At 42.7% G+C, this 15,263-nt stretch overlaps 1 long non-coding RNA gene across 1 annotated transcript; it reads left to right on the top strand.

Moving 5' to 3' along the window:
• The first annotated feature begins 800 nt into the window (after window positions 1-800).
• On the top strand, window positions 801-5,253 carry LOC134407249 (uncharacterized). Its single transcript, XR_010026028.1, has 3 exons — window positions 801-849; window positions 4,751-4,884; window positions 5,198-5,253. It is a non-coding gene; the product is annotated as an uncharacterized LOC134407249 (long non-coding RNA).
• The last annotated feature ends 10,010 nt before the right edge of the window (window positions 5,254-15,263 follow it).

The raw sequence follows: 15,263 nt of genomic DNA, 5'->3' as shown, positions 1-15,263 counted from the left end.
CTGTCAATTAATTAAGGCATTCCTAATATGTCCTTATGTGCCCTTCTATCATATGTCTTCCATATGTCCTTTTGTCATATGCTTTCCATATGTCTTGTCAGTAATTAGTCTTCCATCATATGGCTTCCATCACATTAATTAATCTGATTTCCTGGAGAATGTGGCAACGTTTCAAGCATGGACCTTTTGCAGTGGGCGCAGGAACAAGTTCTATACCTTTCAAGCAAAGGAACAAAAGAAGGTGCAGAAGGAAGGTAGAGTGTGTAGAGATCTGGATGATCTCCCAAAATCTCTCATGTCTTGGACAGTGCCAGGCCTAAACAATTCTATTTGGTCTGAGATTTCTCTAAGTTTATTTGACTTACCAGCATTTCAGGAGAATATTATTTTTTCTTGGTTTTCTTGGTTTAATTTTGCTTGGTTACAGTAAAGGACAAGAATCAAACCTACTTGTAGCAGAATGATTTTTCTTGGTCCATTTTCCAACAGCATAAGAACACACCAATAATGATGTCTCTGGTGCAGCAGTTAAAGATACCCCCATAAGATATTTCAGTTATCACCTGTGAAAGTCTTGTTATGAGACCTCCAATTCTAGAATATATCAAATGAAGTAATAAATTAAAAGTGATGGACAAGTCTTCTTCTTCTTCTTCTTCTTCTTCTTCTTCTTCTTCTTCTTCTTCTTCTTCTTCTTCTTCTTCTTCTTCTTCTTCTTCTTCTTCTTCTTCTGTTGCTGCTGCTGCTGCTCTTGCCGCTGCTGCTTCCTCAAATTCAGAGCACAAAATCAAACAGGGCATGGAGGAACTCTGTATCTGGACTCCTCTCAGCATTCCCTCTCACACCTGGGTAAGAGTTGCAAGAAGTGTGGGATGAGATGCTTGAGGGATGTGGTGGTGTCCACCATCACAGAGACTGAGCTCCTGTCTTCCACTCCTGTATTGCTTTTGTGTTTGGTTTCTATGAGCTAAAGCGACAGAATAAACTGCCAAATAAAGTACATTTGGAAGTCTGGAGTCCAATTTGAAATGGACCCAGGGAAGACGTGGACTCCATAAATCCACTGTCTGAATTCCCACCCCAATTTGGAAATTCACCCCATTGCTACTGATAAAAAAGTATATTTGCTGACACACTTGTTGACACAGGGCTATGTGCAGTCATAGAGTACTATCCAATGGTGTCTCAGCAGTAGTGCTAATGATGTTGCCTCAACATAAATTAACACTTGCACAATTAACTAGTGCAATGGGGAAAATTCAGCAGCAAATCACTGGCTTTTCCCATTGTACCACATACCACTAAGTGGTGGTTTATGCTACTGCAATATCATTAGCATTATTTAGCACTTGCACTGGAACAAAGTAGGATTCTACTCCTTGTTTCACACACACACACACACACTTTCTGATATTGAAACCCACAAGCAGGGCATGGGTGCAACAGCCCATGTTCGCCAGCAACTGGTGTACGTAGGCATACTATCTGATACTGGAGATAGCACATAGCCATTAGGACTAATAGCCATTGATGGCCTTCTCCTCCAGGAATTTTTGCAACCCCCTTTTAAAGCCATCCAAATTAGTGGACATTGCTACATCTTGTGAAAGTGAATTCCATAGTTTAACCATGCGCTATGTGAAGAAGTCCTTCTTTTTATCTGTCCTGAATCTCCAACCAATCAGCTTCATGGGATATGATCCCTTTGGGTTCTAGTATTATGAGAAAGGGAGAAAAATGTCTCCCTGTCCACATTCTCCGCACCATACATAATGTTGTACACCTCCATCACGTCTCCCCTTACCTACCCGTTCTTTCAAGATAGAGTTGCAGCGGTTGTAACCTTCCCTCATAGGGGAGATGCTCCAGCCCCTGCATCATTTTAGTTGCCCTTTTCTGCACATTTTCTAGCTATGGTAATTTTGTGAACTACCCAGGGAGCTTCGGCTGTTGGGCGGTATAAAAATACAAATAATAATAATAATAATAATAAGTATAGATGCCAATTTAGAAATAATTATTTTAGTTTTGATTGAAATACAGTACATCACTGCATAATGTGAAAGACTGTGACCAGGTGACTTGCATGCATGCCTGTTCAGTCAGCTACCCAGGCGGTAACTCTTGATAGGTTCTTTATCTTTAAACCAGATCTGGACAGAGGACTCTCTTCTGACCACTCTACCTTCATGGCAGAATGTGGGTGTCCCAAGTTGGAGTCCAGGTCTCTGCTCCACCTTTGGAAAGGCTGCTCTAGTCTAGCATCAGAGGCAGTAAGTTTATGTAAACCAGTTGCTGGGTGCATGGGCAGGAGGGTGCTGTTACACTCATGTCATGCTTGTGAGTTTCTCATGGGCATCTGGTTGGCCACTGAGTGCTGGACTGTTGGTCTGATCCAGCAGTTCTCTTATGTTCTAGTCACTACACCACACAAACATATGTATTTTCACCAATTGGCTTATGGATCTCTCTCTCTCTCTCTCCCCCCTCCCTCTCTCTCCCCCATATTGAGTCATTTGCCGGCATCCAGCATGACCAAATTTGTAAGGAACTGAAACAAAATAGAATGGAATGTCAGAATGACTCATTGTTTAACACATAAGGCCCTAAGTGTTCCATTGAGGTTGTTTATAAATATCTGTCTGAAATGTATAGAATTCATATCATGGCTGGGATTCTGAGCACACCAGTCTTTGCTAGCTCAACAATTCCAGCAGCAGTGGCTGGAGGATGCAGGACAGAGAAGGTAGTGAACATCAGCCCGATGATATGAGGTGCTTCCAGATGAGGCTTTTTACAGCATCACCACCCTGATTTGTTCACAGAAGTTCACAGGGGTCCTGACATTGTCTACTCATGACCCTTCTGCATTTTCTTACAGCTACTTTAATCTTTTTCCTTAATACAGCAAATCTGTTAATGAGAAAGAGGCCAGCTGCATAATGCTTTCTGGTTACTGGTGGCAGGGGCCCTCTGTCTGGAAGCATTCATTGTTTGGGGATCTAATCCTAAACGGAAGGGTTTCCAGTTCCATCATGGAAATAATCCCAACTCGACCTTTTGCTTGGGCAACAATTTCCATCAGTTCTCCTGTAATGACTATTGCTTTCACCATGGTGGATTGATCTTCAGCCCTTTAAAAAAAAATGGTGGTTTTATTACAGTGCCAGAACTATTGGTTTCTACCAGTGGGATCTGTAATCAATCAATCAATCATATATCAATCAATAAGTGCCCCTCTTCGGCTGCTTATAGGGGCCTGAGTAGACCTATTCATTCTCGATAAGCATCTGAACATGCTTATCCTGCCATCTTGTTTCTCAGTGATCTCATTGGAGGATGCTGTTGCTCTCATGTCCGGCTTCTGGGTTTCCTACGGGCAAGTGGTTGGCCACTGTGGGAAAAGAGTGCTGGACCAGATGGATCCTTGGTCTGATCCAGCAGGGCTCTTCTTATGTTCTCGTTCTCCAGGGTGGAGGAATGGGGGCGGGGGGGGGGGCATCTTGGTTTTAGAATGGCCTGTGAGAGGTTTTATTATCAAATGATCTACCGTATTTTCAGATACTGGATTTTTCTATACAAAAGTTAAAATATATTAAATATATTACAATATTAAAACATTAAACATTTAAAATACAAGACAATTTTAAAAGCCCTTAGCATTGACAGAGGCCCAGATTATTCGCCAAAGGCCTGCCGAAACAAAGAAGTTTTTGCCTGCTTCCAAATGCACATCAAGGAGGGAGCCAGTCTCGTTTCCCTGGGAAGAGAGTTCTAGAGCACTGGAATATTAATGGCTTCCTTGAGCCAACTTTGGAAATTATAAATGAATTATAAACTAGGAAGTGAAAATAAAGCTTTGGTCCAAAGTATGCTTATTTAAAAGTTAACTCCACCAAAATCAATAGGACTTACTTGAGAGAAAATATGTTTAGGATGGGAGCATTAATATAAACTATGCCATTATTTATTTCTTCTTTTTTTTTTTGAGAAATGTATGGGACAAATTTCTCCCCCTCCCCCAAATACACTTTGCCCCATACATGACCCCTCCCTCAATGAAATCACTGAGGACTGCAGCCTAAATCTTCCTATTCAGCCACTAATTAAGGATGCAATCCCACCAGTAGAGTTGAAGGACTTCTTTCTGTCTAAACTTGCATAGGATTGCACCCTAAACCCATTTGGGCATCAATACTATAATACTTTAATAGGAGGAAGTTCTTCTGAACTCAGGGGGGCTTACATCTGAGTAGGCATGTATAGCAGCTCTGCAAATCACATAGCAATGTGCTTCTGTGAAAATCTCATATTACCTTCTCCAGGCAGATAATTCACAACCAACGCTAACGCCAGCTCACTCCAGTCAGGACAAGAGGTTCAGGGAGTGGGGCAGTGTTGTTCCCTTATATTCCCGGTGGATCTTTGGTTTTTAAAATTTCCCTCCTGTTGGTTCCAATGGGACAGAAGATACCCAGATCAAAGCTAATATACATTTTCGAAGCTTTATCCAGGGCCATGTTGGGGAAGTGAGAAGAATTTGGATTTAAGTAAGAATGTATGAGAAACCTGTTTCAAAGTTCCCTTATATCACCTGTAGCTTTCCCCATTTAAAGGACCTGAATGATGAAAATCATGTTGCCTCTTGAGCTGTTGAATTTGGGAAACACACAGCTGTTGGTATCTTAACTAATTTAATAACAAGAGTTATATACAATTCTCTGGCAGAACTCTTAATTCATGTCTACAGCAGAGATTCTCTAAGGCCAAGGGTGATGACCTGTGTCATGCTCCCTCCATGGACGGGATGACATCAGTAATGTAGTTCTGGCCAGAGCACCTTCCATTGGGGAGAATGTAGGGCATGCCCTTCCCACTGAGAGGGTGAGCAGCACACAGGAGAATCTTGGGGGAGGGGCTAGGGAGGGAGCCTCTGAGGGATGGATCAGGCCAGTGGAAGAGGGCAATGAAGGAGTTTGAAAGCTGAGTTGTCCTTAAGGGAACAATGGGCAGTTTATTCACTGTGTCTGAATACAACACAAATAAATATTTCATTTGACTTGTTATAGCAAGGTAAGTGTCTTATAACTGCAACTGCAATGAGACACAACATTATTTAGTTTTCTATTTCTTTTAAATGTGTCCAACTATTTACCATGGGTTTTTATTTCATTATTATTATTATTATTATTATTAGGAGTCTGAAATTTGAGGAGGGCTTCTTCATTGGTTCCAAGTGGAAGAGAAGATTCTCGTAGTCCTACTGAGGTTTTCCTGCAGCACACAAATTACGGACGTGTGGTGTCCAAATAATTTCAAGTCCAGTATTCATTTCTTCCCTGTTTATTAAGGGTATGTCTGCACTGTGAGCGAAATATACTGGAACGCATCACAGGTGGCTTGTACAAGCCTACAGGTTGGCTGGTGAAGTACAATGAGGGTAATATCTGCACCAAAACGTCTCCGATCTGCCACTCCGCACAGATGTAAGCCCCCTGGACTAGTAGCCACCATCTCTTCACCACTCTGCCTTCTCTATAATATGGGGATCAAGATATTCATCCCCTCCATTGAATTGAGGCAGGTATGGGAAACTTCTAGATGTTGTTGGACTGCAATTCTCATCATTCCTGAACATTAACCCTCACAGGCAACAAAATCTCCAACAAATTCTGAAGGGTCACCAGTACCTTGAGCACATTTGGGAATCTGAGAAACTGCTGTGGGCACCACCACAAAATGGCCCCCATGTAGGATGTGGCTAATCACATAACACCTGCTGTGTGGGCTTGGCTAGTGAACCATGAACTAAAGCAGTGATGCAGGGGCAGGAAGAGAGAAATAGTGAGGCTAGAGGCTGAGAAAGAGGAGGAGAGGGAAGAGCAGTGTAAAGAAGTGGGGATAAAACCTACAGGCTGGCAGGAAGGGGGAAACAGCAAAGCAAAGGGGTAGTTATTTCTTAACTTACACACCCACCCTTCTTTGCTATCCCAAGCGCCCCACACTTTTGGCAGATGGCTTCGTGGAAGTGGTGAACTAACAGTGCAGAATGCGATGCTATCCAGGCAGATCTCTGGCATTTTTTGTTACATTAGTGAGACTCAAAGAATAGACCATGACCTTGAGAGGAGGAAGTGCGCTTATATAATATCAATGAAGTATAAAAAGCCAGTTCCTGGCATTCCGCAGCAACACGCTCCGATGGCGTTGCATAAAGGCCCAGAGACTTGAGCTACAAATCAGGAAGTCTCTAGTTCAAACTTCCACCTCTGCCATAAACTCACTAAGGAGATGCAATTTTATGCATGTTTAGGCAGAAAGAAAAGTCCTGCAACTCCTAGCATTTCCTAGACAGCCACGCTGGTTATAGGACATCTTCCCTGTCTCAACATGCACAGGGTTTTGTCCTGGGGCTGCAATCCCAAATGCACTTATCTGGGAGTAGGTCCCATTGAACTCAGTCGAGCTTGCTTTATGTATACAGCTCTAGAATAGTGCTGTAAGTTGCTTTACTGACAAATCATTGCTCTCACAGTCTCTTGCCCATTCAGTCTACAGGAGGGGGGCGGTAATAATACTGGGCTAACCTCCTAGATGGTTGGGAGGGTGACAAGAAGTTATCATTGGAAGAACCTGAAGGGAAAAGGCTTGCGATATTCCCAAGTGTGCTCCTTTCATTTCTCCCATACAGGTGTGCATGGTTGTTTTTCATCCCAATGGGGAATGTTATTCCAGTAGGGCAGGAATTCTTAGACTAGTTGCAGAGCAGAGAATTTGCTTGTAGAGGGATGAAGATTCAATCCCGGTCAGTGCCAGATCCAGGTGTTGGAGGGGCCATGGACAAGACAGCCTCCAGGAGCCCCTTGTGAAGCAAGTCTTCCTTCTCTCTGCCATTGGCTTTTGCTCCTCCTCCTCCTCCTCCTCCTCCTCCTCCTCCTCCTCTTTCTCACTTGTTTCTCCCACTTGTTTGCCTGACAGGCAGAGAACAAATGAGTGAGTAGGCTGTGGTGTTTCCTGCTCCTCCTTTGCACTGCCTCCATTGTCTGGGCCAGAGTGAGCAGCAGGTGACAAAGCAGTTTGCAGTTGTGACGACGACGAGGCGCAATGCCAGGGTGCTCTGCATTTAAGCTAGGTGCAATCCTGTCTAATCTTGACCCCAGCCCTGATCCCAGTTGCTTCCAGTTGAAGGAGCAAGTGATCAGTTGGTCCTGGCTTTGCCTACAACCTTGGAGAACTGCTGCTAGTCAAAATGGACAACATTGAGCTATTATGAATGCAGGACAACTTCATATTCATGTGTGTGTATGTGTGAACTCTGCATGCATATACCTGTATATTTTTAGTCTGTATGCTATAGTGATACAGAAGTTTGCTATACTGCCCTCTGGGAATCATCCTATCATACTGACTGGCATTTTGCTAATATAATGTTATAATATATAATATAATATATAATATGGAAAACACACAAATGGCAAAAGATTTCAAAGGACAGACCATAACAGAAGAAAACAGCCAAAATCCAAAGTGCTACCCAAGGTTTGCATTCAACCTGTGGGCATTTTGACTTGTGAATGGCAGACACTCCCATATGTATATCACAAACTGCCTTTGATATTCCTCCCCTCCTCATTGGGAAGGGGGGCATTTCTCAAAGGATAGAGTGGCTGCTGTTCAAAACACAGATGCTTGAAGCCCCCTTGGGCATGCGGACCGTGTTGTGGGGTTCTTTGGATCCTAGCCAATATCAAGAACTGCAACAGCGACCCTTTTGCGTCCATGATTCTGGATCCCTGTTTTCCTGGATCTACCATTATGTCCTAAAATAGATTTGGCCTAAGAGACTCTCCCCCACCTCATATGAAAAAGGAAGAAAACAAGTTCTTTATGATTGTGTATATTTAAAGAAACGTTTCTAGAACTGTGTTTTAAGTAGACACAGAGAAGTTCTTGTGACAGGGATCATTGGGAGGCCCTCTCAGAATATACTTTGAATATTCCATGTTTTCCTGGAACCATCAAGTGATGTCTGCCAAATCTTGGTCTTGGCAGCAGGCATCCTAGGTTCCAGGCCAACTTTGTGGCTGCTGCGGAGACTTGGTGGGTTTATGTAACCTTCATTGGCAATCCCAGACAGACGTACATACAAAGCCTATAAATTTATTTAGATAATTCTGCCAAACAGAGGAGCAAATGGTCCTGCTCATTTTGCCTCTGTATTATCAAGTGAGAAAGACATTATTAGGAAGTCTCAGAAAGGCTCAGCTTCTTTTTTGTGAAAGGCTGAGCAACAGCGCCATCCTGTGCATGTTTACTCAGACGTAACTCCCATTGAACTCAATGGTGGTTGCTCCCTAGTAAATGAGTATACTGGAGTGGGCAACTGCAGAGGGCTAGGGTCCCTGGAACCTGGAAATCTCTAGGGTCTGCACCCCACCCCTGTTGCAGCAGACACCGCTACAACCGGAAATGGCCATGCTGCAACAGGATGTGATCCCTGCACTTGCTTCCCAGAGGAGTACGATTCTCCTGGGAATCTAGCAGCACAGAAGTTGTGAGGGCCATGAAGGGATGTATAAGAATTCCATTGTGGGGTGTGTGAAAACTCTGAGCTTCATCACACCAGGGTTATACTGTGCAATCACTGTGAATTGCGTGCAAAGGACTCCGAAGTTTTCCAGCTTATAATCTGCTTTGACTGTGAAGTAGTCCCATGCATCCTGCCTTAATTGTGCTATAAAGCCAAAAGACCTGCCCTATGTTGCAACCTGTTTAGGAGTGAATCATTTGTTGTTTTCCGAGCAGCCACTGGGGGCGCAAGAGGAGGATTTGTTATGTTTAAACAAATGCTTACATCTGTGTAAGTTTTAAAGATAAAGACGTCAAAATTGGCACAGTAATTGATATTAAGAAGAGCTTTAAACATATCAAATTTGAAATGCATTGGGTCAGCCATTGATTTTTTAATGATTTTTTACATTTCTCCCCTTAAACCCTTTTCCTGGTATGCAAAGAATCTTAGGAGCGCTGCTGCCCGGGGTGTGATTTAGCTAACAACAACAGCAGCTTTACACTATGAGGATAATTCGAGGGAAACAGGTACATGGGATGAGGGCTTCAGTGGATTTTTCCGGTTCAGCTCTGGCGGATTTCATTTTGTTTCACACACACACACACACACTTGTGTCAACTCGACCAGTAATGAATCAATCCAATACATGGATTCTGTTGGGGGGAGGGTTAATGGTACCAATTGTGCAAATTGGATTTTTTTTTGGGGGGGGTCTTGAAATTTGCACAAATGAGGTCATACTTTTTAAATAATAATAATTATTATCTGTTAAGTCCACCTGTCCACTATGTAGCCTGGCCAGAGGTATATATATTTCCAACTTGTAAATATCCTTGTCAGTTTCATCCTCTCCACATACTACTTCATTTAGCCCTGTAGATCCTTTTCCCTAGTTGTCAAAGAACTTGTCCATTTCCACCCCACCCCACTTTGCTCTGGAAGCTGAAGCAGAGAGTGAAATTGACAAGTTCTTTGACAACTATGGAATATGGCTCTACTGGGCTAAAAGAAGTGGTGTGTGGAGTGGATGAAATTTAACAGAACAGAAACACTGCAGAATCCCATCCAGCTTAAATGAAATTGCCCATGTCATACATCCCTAGGGCCATGCCATGGAAGTAGGGGTACGTGGTGGGGACAAGCAACCTCCCCCCTCCCCCGGGGAGCTGCATATGGGCCATGGACCACATGTTTCCTAGTCCTGGTGTTTGTGATTGTTGCCTTAAAGACCTTTCCAATCCATTGAGAGGAATTGGTCATTTTGTAATATAGCCAATAGTCAAAGTGCCCAGGAAATTGTTGTCCATTTATTCGATGCCAAGCTATTGAAGGCACTACTAGGCAGAGGAGGAGCTGGTTGCAGGAGACTGAGGACGGCATGGGTTTGAGTGGCCACCACGGATGTCCTGCTGAAGGGCCCACAAACACTTGCGCTGGCCACAGAGCAAGACTAATGTCCAAATCAGCGGGTGATGTGGTGGGAAGACAACCTTCCTTTTAGAAGGCACTGTGAAATTAAACAGGTTACATGCAAGGTTTTAGGATATTCTAGTTCTAAATGCAGTTACAAGACCTGGGTGATGTTTAATTAATACACAGGTGATAAGCAGGTGGAAAGTATGAAGGCACTGAAATCAAAAGGCCACTGTGCTGCTATCTGTAATGAAATCTCTTACTGATATGCAAAACAGAGGAGGAGAGAGAGGGAGAGAGACCTGGTCACATAGGATTATATTCTACCCAACCCGGTCTGAGATGTCCCAAGTAAACAATTATATGTTTTCCTTATCCGTATATGCATTCCAGTAAATTGCCTTATCAAATTGCAAGACCTGAATTGCTCCTGTCAAAGCACCGTTTTGTTGAATTTTTCAATTTGAAATTGTTTCGCTTAATCTCTGGGCGTGATCCAGTCTGGACTATAATATCATCATGAATCAGAAATCTAGACGGGCATCGTGCGACTGACTGCGGCATTCCTTTGGTCTTGTAGGTATTTGTTGCATTGCTGGGGAGGAAAAGCAGGGTGCATTGAGGGGAGCACCTTGTGGGGCTGAATGTATGCCCTTGCTAGTTGCAATTTTCTTCTTCTTTACACCCGCAATTCACCTCCCCCTCCCCCCTGGTTTTATTTTGTACTTTTGTGCAAGAGAAAAGGGAACCAAAGGCCAGGTCTGTACTATTTAACTATTTGCATGATATAAAAAGAAAGAGCAGAATGGGGGGGGGGGGGCGTGGAGGGAAGGAAAAGAAAGAAATTCAGCTAATTCATACTGCCATATGCCAAAGTGAGATCATGACCAGCTGAAATGGTTGCTGATGAAGTTCTGGCTCCAGGTTTGTGGTCCCTTGGGCAAGTCACCTTTACTGGGGGGCCCTCCTTCAATGAGTCTACCTTCTCACTGTCATTGTCAGTGACATCTATTACTCCTCGCCTTCCTCATCACCATAATTTTCTGGGCTAGAACAAGAGACAGATGTTAGTGATCCCACCCACCCCTGCAGGGGTTTGAGCCCTCAGCAAGTACCTGACCATGCCTACCTTTGATGCTGTACCTTGGTCCCAGCCAGGCCAAGAGAAGAAGCCTTGCTGTCTTGCCTTTCCCTCCGATGCAGGTAGGTCGAAGGTCACTGATGGAGATAGGTTTAGTTGGGAAGGAAGGAGCCAAATGCAGTTGGGTTCAATTGAGACAATGGCAGGGAATTCACTGTTTCCCCTCTCTTCCTCCCCCCACCCCTGAGGCAGCCAAATGAAATGACCATTTAGCCCAACCTTTGCCTTTAATAGAGTGTCTGTCCCTCCCATCAGAACCCCATCTATGCAATCGAGACAGCAATTTATTTATTGTTTAGTTGTTTGTTTATTTTAAGTATCCATACACCTCTTTTCATGTGTACAGCCTTCCAAGGTGGCTTACAAAATTTGAAATGGTGCAGCCTCAGTAAAGGTGATATAGCACAACAAAAGGAGAGCGCCCCAGAAGATCATTTATATAGCCGGATAACATCAGACAGCCCAAACATCCCAAAGAGCCTTGGCATTTGAAAGAAAGGAAGAAAAAAAGATGTTACTTGGTGCTGGAAAGTTAACAGAGATGCTGTTAGGTGAGATTCCCAGGAGAATGAGTTTGAAAAGTGTGGTGCCACCACAGAAAAGGCCCTGGGCTGCCTCCTGCATCCCATCTCACCTCATTCAGTGGAGAGAGAGACCAAAGTGCCTCTGTTGAAGATCTCAATACTGTGTGAGAACTGAGAGTGCAATTACCAAAAATGGTTCTATGCTTAATCACAACACGCCAGTCCTTTTCCAGCTTCATTGGCTGCCAGTCCAGGTCCGGGCCCGATTCAATTAACATTTAAAGCCCTAAACATCTTGGGGCCAGGCTATCTGAAGGAACACCTCCTCCCATATGTACCTGCCCGGACCCTAAGGTCATCCTCTGGGGTCCTTCTCCGCGAGCCCCTGCCAAAGGAAGTGAGGCAGGTGGCTACCAGGAGGAGGGCCTTCTCTGCTGTGGCACCCCGGCTGTGGAACAAGCTCCCTAAGGAGGTTTGCTTGACATCTACATTATATGACTTTAGACGCCAGGTGAAGACCTTTTTATTCTCCTAGTATTTTAACAGTCTATAAATAAATTTTAACAGTGTTTTAAATTTGTAATTTTGCATTGCTGCTGTTTTGATCTGGTTGAGCTTTTATATTGTATTTTATATTATGGTTTTATACTGTTGTTTTATATTTGAATTGTCTAAAATTTGTAAACCGCCCAGAGAGCTCCGGCTATTGGGCGGTATAGAAATGCAATAAATAAATAAATAAATAATCTCACTCAAATCAGTGAAGCAAAATAGGTGCAAGGAAAATTTAAAGAATAGAAATATATAACGATTTTACAAATGTTAATACAATGGCTAATATATCATACAAAAATTATTTAACAACAAACAAAAAACAAATTAGCAATCTAGTAGTTTTTATACATGCATAGTAACAATGCTGGTTTCAAAACAAAAACAAAACCTATAATAATTTTTAATATCCATAACCCAAATGCATTTTGACCTGACTGGTCTTCATCAGTGTGTGTGTGGGGGAATGTAAACAGTAATTATAACCTTTACTAGAACAATCATTTCATACTATTGGATTTTCAGAATGGAACCTGCAAAGCAAAAATGCACAGAGTCAGAAGTACCTGAGAAAATGTTGCTTACTAAAATAAGTGAATAGAGGTAAGCTAATAAAAATTCTATTTATCATTGAATCTTAACAATGTAGATTCTATATTCCGCATCCTGAGGCTATTATCTAGATGCACACAAAAAAAGGAAGGAAGGAGTGACCACTTTTAAGTTTTGTATGACATACTATTAAATTTTGCAATATTTTTGCTTTATATATTTTTAATTCTTCAAATTTTCCTTACACCTATTTTGCTTCTCTGAAACCGAGAGTACAACGATTGGAGATGGGTGAGAATTTTGTTTCAGTTTGGTTTTGATAACAATTTACCAAAATTTTGCAATTTCTCTTTATTAAGAATGGAAAGAATTTGAGATTAAAACCATCTGAACACTGGAGAAACTGAAAGTGGCAGATTTATGCATCCGGGCAGAAGGCTTTGAATATTTAGCTCTTAATACTCTGGGTTTGAGTTCCTGTGTGTTCAACCATGTTGGTGTTGAATTAGCGTTGCCACATCTTTTTTTTTTTTTCCTGACAGGCTCCTCATCTTTCACAGCTGTAGGGAAGGCAGGTGCAATATAGCCCTCTCCGTGTACCTATTGAATTTGGTGGAGGCAGATGGGTGAGAATTTCAATTCCATTTGGCTTTGATAAGAACTTACCAAAATGTGCAAATTTCTTCATATCCAAGATGGAAAGAACTTAAGATTTGTTTTTTTTAAAAAAAAAGCAGGAGGAAGCAAAACTGAGAGATTCATCCATCCCTAAAATGTACTACAAGCTAAGAGTAATCTAACCCGAAGAAGTACCCTACAAGTGAGCAAAACCATCAGAACCACCAAAGCCTGACTGTAGGTTTTCCTTCCCCTCCACACCCACCTCAGACAAGAGTGCGCCTTTCATTCATTTTGAGAGTCATTCATCCAGCTTCTTCTATGATTTCCCAGAGAATAGAAGAGCAATGAATAGGGCGGATGAGGGATTGTATTGCATCTGAGTTCCAACTCAATGGGCCCCCTACCTGTCCTCAGCCACTGGCAGCTGCCCAGCTTTGCTGGGTTCTGGCACCAACAGTGGAAGGAAAAATCCATGACCCCTGCTTACGGTCATTTCCCCAGTAAGCAACAATGTCTCCCCAGCCCCATCAGTCCAATGAATACATAGATTTAAGTATCTAGCAAACTAAGCAAGAAAACACAGGTGGTTCTTTGCTTTGCATAACAACAGGCACAGAACAAAGATACTACTGAGATAATGCAGTGGGACCCAGTACACTCAAACCCACCGTCTTGGTTGAGGTGCTTTCCTTCTTCAGCTCCGTTGGGAATGGGTGGGTCATGCTGAAGCTGCACTGCAACTCTAATCACGTTGGTTGTGCCACCAATACATCTTTTATGAAATACTTCATGTGCTTTGTATTCAAGAACCATCAGATGGAGCAGTTGAAATCAATAGCTTGCAGTAAGTGGCATGTTGTTTACCTGTGTGAGATTACATATAATATGAAATGGTTGCTCATCAGTTGGTTGCTGCACACACACGCACACACACACACACAGAGAGAGCAAGAGAGAGAGAGAGAGGACCTAGTATAAGATGTTTATCTATTTATTTCATTTATACTCTCTCAACTTTTAAGGACCTTATAGTATAAAGGTTTTTTTTAAAAAAAACACAGGCTCAGCAATAGCATTGCTGGGAAAAGGACATAGTGTTTAAATATCAAAATTTAAGCCAGTAATGTGAAAGTGTGGTGAAAAATACCAATGCCATTCCAAGTCAAATTAGCAGAACAACAAACGCACCCCTGCTGCCTCGCCCCTCAAACCTGGAGCTGAACCAACTGACAGTTTTCAGGAAACAAGTGAAGACTTTTGGGTTGATTCTAAAAAAAATTCTTGTGTCAAGACGGGATTGTTGTTGATTGTTGTTGTTGATTCTTGTTGTCATTTTGCTCTTGTTTAATTGTCCCATTGATCATGGTTTTACCGCCTATTAGACCTTGTATCTGAATAACTTTTTAAACACCCACGAGAGCTCATTCACAAGCTAGGAGGCAGGGTAGAAATTTTAGAATAAATAAATATTATGTTTCCTGCCCTACAAATCACTTCCTAGACCTAAATTGGTCCTTGGCAAGCAGACCTAAGGAATAACCACTGATCTACAGAGATGATAAAAGAGCCAATCGTACCTCGAATATCCCACTTGGAGGATCTGTGTCCAGAGGCAACAGGGCGCGTTGGCACGCTTCGAGCTATCACATTGACACCGTCGCCGCATCAACCACAATAAGGTCAACAGCCTGATGTCTGCTCAGCGCAGGATGAATATCATGGTGCCGACACTTATTTCTCCATAGCTTTGATAGCACGATCCCTGTGCTTAGGAGGTACAGTCAGTGTGCTCCTTTCTGATCCTGGTACCCAAAGAGAAGAGGGAGCCTTAGGAAACCTCAGTCAGTAAGCAGGATTCTTCAGCATCAACGGCTCAAGATGGGACATT

This window comes from Elgaria multicarinata, chromosome 12, assembly GCF_023053635.1.
Source record: "Elgaria multicarinata webbii isolate HBS135686 ecotype San Diego chromosome 12, rElgMul1.1.pri, whole genome shotgun sequence".
Taxonomy (NCBI): Eukaryota; Metazoa; Chordata; class Lepidosauria; order Squamata; family Anguidae; genus Elgaria; species Elgaria multicarinata.
This window is presented reverse-complemented; position numbering and strand designations above follow the sequence as displayed.